The sequence below is a fragment of the Cervus elaphus genome, chromosome 8 (assembly GCF_910594005.1).
Source record: "Cervus elaphus chromosome 8, mCerEla1.1, whole genome shotgun sequence".
Lineage (NCBI taxonomy): Eukaryota > Metazoa > Chordata > Mammalia > Artiodactyla > Cervidae > Cervus > Cervus elaphus.
In genome coordinates this window covers 39,578,831-39,586,847 of record NC_057822.1, presented here as the reverse complement: position 1 = coordinate 39,586,847, position 8,017 = coordinate 39,578,831, and positions in this window count along the sequence as shown.

Sequence of the window (8,017 nt, the reverse complement as noted above, 5' to 3'; positions counted from 1 at the left end):
ATTTTCCCGACCCAGGGACTGAACTGATGGGAGGTGAATTCTTCACCACTGCGCCACCTGGGAGCCCCCAACATATTACACATATTATTCTGTAGTTTGCCTTTTTAAATGAACATTTACATTTTATGATTTATCCATGTTGATGCAAATTGGTTTAGTGTACTCCTTTTAACTGCTGTATAATACTGTGAATCTAACTTGTTAAGCTGGAATCAAGATTGCTGGGAGAAAAAAAAAAAGATTGCTGGGAGAAATATCAATAACTTCAGATATACAGATGACACCACCCTTCTGGCAGAAAGCGAAGAAGAACTAAAGAGCCTCTTGATGAAAGTGAAAGAGGAAAGTGAAAAAGTTGGCTTAAAACTCAACATTCAGAAAACTAAGATCATGGCATCCAGTCCCATTACTTCATGCCAAATAGATGGGGAAACAGTGGAAACAGTGAGAGACTTTAATTTTGGGGGCTCCAGAATCACTGCAGATGGTGACTGAAATTAAAAGACGCTTGCTCCTTGGAAGGAAAGTTATGACCAACGTAGACAGCATATTAAAAAACAAAGACATCGCTTTGCCAACAAAGGTCCGTCTAGTCAAAGCTAGGGTTTTTCCAGTGGTCATGTATGGATGTGAGAGTTGGACCATAAAGAAAGCTGAGCGCTGAAGAATTGATGCTTTTGAACTGTGGTGTTGGAGAAGACTCTTGAGAGTCCCTTGGACTGCAGGAGATCCAACCAGTCCATCTTAAAGGAGATCAGTCTTGAGTGTTCATTGGAAGGACTGATGTTGAAGCTGAAATTCCAATACTTTGGCCACCTCATGAGAAGAGTTGACTTACTGGAAAAGATCCTGATGCTGGGAGGGATTGGGGGCAGGAGGAGAAGGGGGTGACAGAGGATGAGATGGCTGGATGGCATCACTGACTCGATGGACATGAGTTTGAGTAAACTCCGGGAGTTGGTGATGGACAGGGAGGCCTGGTGTACTGCGATTCATGGGGTTGCAAAGAGTTGGACATGACTGAGCGACTGAACTGAACTAAACTGAACTTGTTTAGTTATTTTATATTTGATAGATAATTAAAACGTTACTAATTTCTTCTATTATAAATAGTGCTGCATGGAACCCTCATATAAGTTTCTGGGCCATATTATGATAGAAATCTATGTGTAGAACTTATGAGTTGTAGCAAAAGTACAAACTGGTTGAACCAATTTGTATCCCCACTGCGAATATCTGAAAGTACTCATTCCCCCAAACCTTGCAAAAGTTCAAGAGGAAAATCAACCATTTTTGGCACTCTAATGGATAGGAAGTTTGCCATTATTCTTTTAACTTGTATTTCTATGGTTACTAGTGAGATTGAGCATCTTTTCATATGTTTAATGGCCATTTGTATTTTTTTGTGAATCATCTGCTCATAGACTCTGTTTGCATTTCTATTATATCATTAATCTTTTTCTTATTACTCTGTAAGATAATCTTTAAAAGATGATAAATACTGTCTCCTAATCAGGTTTGCTTATCTTTTAGCTTTGTTCATGAAGTCTTTGATCATACATGCCTAAATTTATTTTCAGTTATACTTAACTGAACACTTATTCTTGTAAATACCATTTTCAGCCTTTTAGTCTATAGAAGGAAATTGAAGTTCTATAAGAAAAAACAAATTGTGTAGAAAGAACACATAGAGTGAGAAAGGGAGAAAGGTAAGAATCAAAGCTTGCTCTAAAGAGCACCTTCATGTGCAAGTGGCAAGTCTGGAACATGGACAAGAATAGATCTAGCGTTAAAAATATATTTTGTCTTGCAATTCAATGGAGAGAGAACATAAAGAAAATGATGACATCAATCAGACAAACAGTGTAACCCTATATGTTATAAAGGAGGAATGAGAATAATTTAGGAAGGGGTGGAAGTTTGGGGGGAAAGCCCCTAAATTTGACTCTAACTGAAAGAGAGAGGGATTCTCTAGGGGGAAATGGAAGTGGAATACAAGAGTAAGGAATTAGGTTGTGCTACTGCAGGAACGGAGAAGGCAATGGCACCCACTCCAGTGCTCCTGCCTGGAAGATCCCATGGACGGAGGAGCCTGGTGGGCTGCAGTACACGGGTTGCGAAGAGTCGGACACGACTGAGCGACTTCACTTTCACTTTTCACTTTCATGCACTGGAGAAGGAAATGGCAACCCACTCCAGTGTTCTTGCCTGGAGAATCCCAGGGACAGGGGAGCCTGGTGGGCTGCCATCTATGGGGTCGCACAGAGTCAGACACTACTGAAGCGACTTAGCAGCAGCAGCAGCAGCAACTACAGGAAAAGAGGTAGAGAAAGCAGTGTTCTTCTTGACCTGAAAGAAAGCTAGGAAATACATGGGATAAGACCTATTGCTCTTTCCTGCACCACTAATGGCTTGAGAAATGTTACCAGTGGTAAATTCAGCTCAGAAATACACTGATGGAAGGATTCTCCAGCTGGTACAAATGTGGTGGCAGAAGGAAACGCTAACCTAGGAAGTAGGATTGTTAGGACTAAAAACGATTTTAGACTCCAAAGTCTAAAACAGTAGCATCTTCAGCATAGATGACATCATAGGACTGGAAACAAACAATCACATGACATCTGGTGGGAGAAAGAGAAACAGACATGAGCCGGAAATTGGAGGTATGGGGAAATACCCCGGGCAATGGGAGATGCCTTTTGTAAATGAGTGAGAACTGTTATAAGAGAGAACGTGTGCTCTTTGATGGGGTTCAAACTCAGTTCAACGTTTGGACAGTAGGAGTAAGGCAATAAATATGAAAGCAACTTAAGAAATTTTCAATATGCAGAATGAACACCAATGAGAAGAGAATCCTAGAAAGCCCTGGAGACTGGTGGACCCTCAGTGAAAATTTCTGAGTCATGCAATTAAAAGGACAGTTTACAGGGGTGATGGATTCTTTAACAAAATTTGGAATCTAGTATCATAATTAATCTCTTGATTGCATTTCTTCTGGTTGTAAGGTCATGGGGTTGATGGAATGGACTCGGGAAAATTGCATGGATTGTCCTGGCAATGCTTTTTTACTCTTTCTTCTATTCCTTTTTGGAATGTATCTATGTTAGTCTTACAATAAATATGCATTTGAGCATTTTTCATTCCTCAGCTGACACGCTTGTTCCCTTTGGTTAGGTTATCTTTGTGTCTTTGGAAACAAGGCCATCTTTAAGGACACTGTGATGCTCTTCAACTTCTGACTCCTGACCAACAGATTTATCTATAGTCACACCTTACTTCCGTTTCTTTCCAGACTTCTCCGTCAAGTGGTACTGTGAACATATCCTTAAACATTTCCTCTCTGCGCCAAACCTAAAAGGCCTAGCAATGAGGAACAAAAACCCAAACAATAACTCAACATTTTCATGTGCCAGGAATGGAAACACTCGGCAGTAAGCCGGGACTGCATCATAGGCCTGCTGGGCTCTAGGTTCAGAAATAGACAGTTAGGAGAGTGACTTCTGCAGCAGAAAGAAAACCAAAGTGACTGACATGCGGTGGGGCACCAGGGCCAGCATCCCCATGTAAAGGCCAAGGCCAGGTGGGCCCACCCTGACCATGAAAGGAGGTGGAAACAGCTCTGATCACTGCTTGAAGCTGTGGCTGAGTCCCTGCAGGGGGGGCAGAAGGAAGTAGAGCAAGCCCAGCGGCAGGACTTGTTTGGCTCTGTAGCTAGATCTAAAATAGCCCCATCACTCTGCACTTGGAGCTGTCCTTCAGTCTAAGACCTGGTTCTGGACTTGAGTGGTGGGTCTCCCTGGGGGCCGAGTGGAGGCAACCACATAGTTTATACAGAGAGGTATTGTCACAGAGAGTGAAAATAAGATAATATAAAACAGCAATAAACCTGTTCCATCTAGGATTAGCCTACCAACCCATAATACAAATTCAGCATTATGAAAACTACCACTAAAAAAGAGAGCAAAATAGTCAGATGGTTCACTCCTAGTGAAATGCAAAATAATAGAAACATATTGAATGATTAAAAGAAATAGGTTTCTGATTGTCAAAAAAAAAAAAAAAGAGTAAGAAATTACAGGACTTCCCTGGTGGCACAATGGATAAGAATCCACCTGCCAGTGCAGAGGACACAGGTTTGATTCCTGGTCCAGGAAGATTCCACATGTGATGGAGCAACTAAGCCTGTGCTCCACGACCACTGAGCCTGAGCTCAAGGGCCCGTGAGCCACTACTCCTGAGCCTGAGTGCTACAGTTACTGAAACCCTCACCTAGAGTCTGTGCTCTGCAACAAGAGGAGCCCCCAAAATGAGAAGCCTGCACAGCTCAACAAAGAGTGGACCTCGCTTGCTGCAACTACAGGAAGCTCGTGCAAAGCAATGATGATCCAGCACAGCCGAAAATAAATAAAATTAAAATATATGTAAATATGTATGTAAAAAGAAATCGCAAAAAAAAAAAAAAAAGAATCAATAGGTCACAAATAAAAAACAATTAGGAATTGTGAGAATGAAAATACAGTTAAATAAAAAGTTTAATAGGGTAAACACTATACTAGACACTGTAAAAGAATATTTTCATTAACTGGAATTAAATAATCTTAGAAATATTACATTTCCCCTCTTCTTCTGATGGTCTTGTATGTGAATGCTCTTTAGAGCCATCTTTGATTGTCACTTTTCTCCCTTTTTCACGCTACGTGTTCTTCCTACACAACTTGTTTTCTCCTGCGTCTTTAGTTTCCTCCTATAGCCTAAAGGCCTGAAAATGTAGTCCAAAGAACAATTGTGCAATTATGTGTAATTATGCAAACATGGTCGATGATACATGAACCACTGTAGCTCTTATTATTGGATAGTTTGCTAGAATAGTAAAGCTATTCTTCAGCCAATGTAAAATATTGGCTGAAAATATTGCCACAGATCAGCTTCCAAAATTTCTCCTAACTTTTCTGCAACAGGCACTGTGATGAATAAGCTGCAGAGGTTCCAACTATTCGTGTGACATATAAGTTATAGAACTGTTCTGACAGCTCACCTTCTCTTTACCACTGTATTCCTTTCATAAAATTGCTTTTGAATTTAAAAACTGCTTGGAAGGCTCTCTAACTGACGGGAAGGTCTTAATATGCATCTACTTGAATGAATAGTTGGCACTAGTGGTAAAGAATCACCAGCCAGTGCAGGAGATGTAGGAGATGTGGGTTTGATCCCTGGGTTGGGAAGATCCCCTGGAGGAGGGCATGTCAACCCACTCCAGTATTCTTGCCTGGAGAATCCCACGGACAGAGGAGCCTGGTGGGCTACTAGTCCATGGAGTCGCAAAGAGTCAGACACGACTGAAGTGACTTAGCAGGCATACACAGGACTTCTAGACTGTGACCAGTAGTCTGATGACTAGGATGAGGAAGGTGTGGGAGACACTTCTGGTTGCTTCCCAGTCTTTCTACTCCCTTCTTTGCTAACAGAGTCCCAGTTTTATTCAGGGTGGTAATGGGTTCAGTCTTAAGAAGGAAGAATTCCCAAGTAAAACCCACGGTCCAAGAAGCCAATTGTGACAATCCTGCTTTGTTCTTTGTTCTTTCTGCCAGCCTCCCTCGTCCTTCCTCGGCAGTGACCTTATGACTCAGTTCTATTAAGTGGGATGTGAAAGGAAGACTGCTAAGTAGAGGAGCCATGTGGTTGGTGCTGCTCCTGCCTCTCTCCTCCTGCCTTGAAACTGATGCTTGGAAACTGTGACAGCTCTCTTGGGAATGAGGGACAGACCAAGAGAATCGTAGAAATACCAGCCCTGGCCCATTGAGCTGGGTGAAGGCCAGCAGTAGCCTGCCATTGGGCATTTTGTCACATAAGAAAAACTAGGTTTTATCAATGTGCTTTAAGCCATATGCAGTTCTAACTGATATAGTGTGGGAATAAAACAGTTAGCTCTTTCAATCTACATTTTGAAAGACTAAAGTGATTAGATCAGATCTAGGCTAAAGTAAAAGAAATGCATGTTAACTGATCTATATTAGATAAAAACTTAGGCTTAAAGAAAAGAGAATAGGAAATATTTCCCTCACAACTCTTGTTAGAGTTTTTCAATGAATGTGGTGATGGACTTAAATATTTGAGCTCCTATGGTATCTCGACTGAATTAAGTGAGTTTTTTTTAAACTATTCTTACCACTATATTTACAGAAATTGGAGTAGCATATAAAGATTAGAGAACTGAATAAGGACTGAGGGTGAATGTGTTGGGCTCTTTCTAGCAGCTTATTACTGTCATCTATTGCCTTCTTACTATTCTTATTTTGAAATAATTTTAAGTTTATAGAAATGTGGTAAGAATAGTGCAAAGAACTCCCATATACCCTTTACCCAGTTTCACTAATTATTAACATTTCCCCACATTCCCTTTATCAGCCTCTCTATTTTTATTTATTTTTGGATGCAAATGTATTTTATTGTATTTTTTCATGGAAAGGCATTTTATTTTAAATATAGCAATGTGTACATGTCAGTCCCAAACTCCCAGTCTATCCCTACCCACTTACCCTCCCCCCACCCCCGTATCCTTATATTTGTTTTCGAAGTCTGTGAGCAATCTCTCTGTTTAGCAAAGTAGATATAGAAGTAAATATTTTTTTCTGAACTATTTGAGAATAAACTGTAGACCAGATGTTCCTTTACCCTTAAACTGTTGAGTGTATATTTCTAAAGAAGACAGAAATTCTCTTACATAACCATAGTACAATTATCAAAATCAAGAAATAACATTAATGGAATATTGTTTAATTATAATATAGGCCTTATTCTAATTTTGGCAATTATTCCAATAAAGTGATAGATAGATAGATCTGTCTTTGGGTCCAGGATCAATTCAGGATTGCATATTGTTTTTAGTTGTCATGAACCTGTTAACTTTATAATTAAAAACATGCATGTGTCTATTTTCCTAGATGGCTGTATATAACAATCAAAATACAAAATGCTGTATTTACTCACTGTCCGTCGAGCTCATTATGTTGGTGGGTATAGATGAAGATGATTTGTAAGTGTAAGGCTATTGTCTTTAATTAAGTTTTAAATTTGCACTGAAGTTTTAAACATATGTAAAGAGTCAAATAATTCTAAAAGTTTTCTTACAAGAAAAAAAATAACTGCCTCTGTCTTGACTTTTTTATCTTTTCCATTTCTCCTTTCTCAGAAGCAAATATGTTAAACAATCTTAGCTGATTCTTTTTATATTTACTTTCATTACCTAAATAACATGCTTATATTACTATATATTTTTATGAGAGCCTAGACAAAATCTATTGATTTCCTGCTGTGGCAAATGAGAACATACCCTTCCCATACATCTGACCTAATTTAGTCATATCATAATTTTGGTTAGATTAATATTTGGAGTTAATGCTTTTATTGCTATAAAATGCTACTGATAATTGATATTCTAGGACAACTTTTCTTTTTCTGTCCAAATTTGCTTTCCTTGGACTTAATAATTGTCTTTTTATATTTATTTGCTTATTTTCTATGTATAACATATAGCACTAACCCAAGGCCACATTCCTCTAGTTGTCTGTCTCTTTTTATTATATTCAGCTGTATTATGTCTTTTATCAATTGATCTTGACAAGATGTCTCCCAGAGCCCTCTGACCTTCTTCCATCTGAACCAGTTGCCCCTCTCTGTCTAAGGACCATTGTCATCAAGCATCTCTCTTTATCGTCATTCTAAGGATTCTCATACCCTTTCTCTTTTGTTACATCTCCCATTTCCTATATTCTGTGTCTTATGTATTTATTTATTTTTGGCTGTGCTGGGTCTTTCTTGACACGTGGGCTTTTCTCCAGTTGCAGTGCGCAGGCTTCTGTGGTGGCCCCTCTCACAGAAGCACAGGCTCCAGGGCATGCAGACCACAGTGGTTGCAGACTTCAGTAGACGTGGATCTCAGTAGTTGTGATTCGTGGGCTCAGTAGGCACGGTTCCCAGGCTCTAGAGCACAGGCTCAATAGTTATGGCGTGTGGGCCT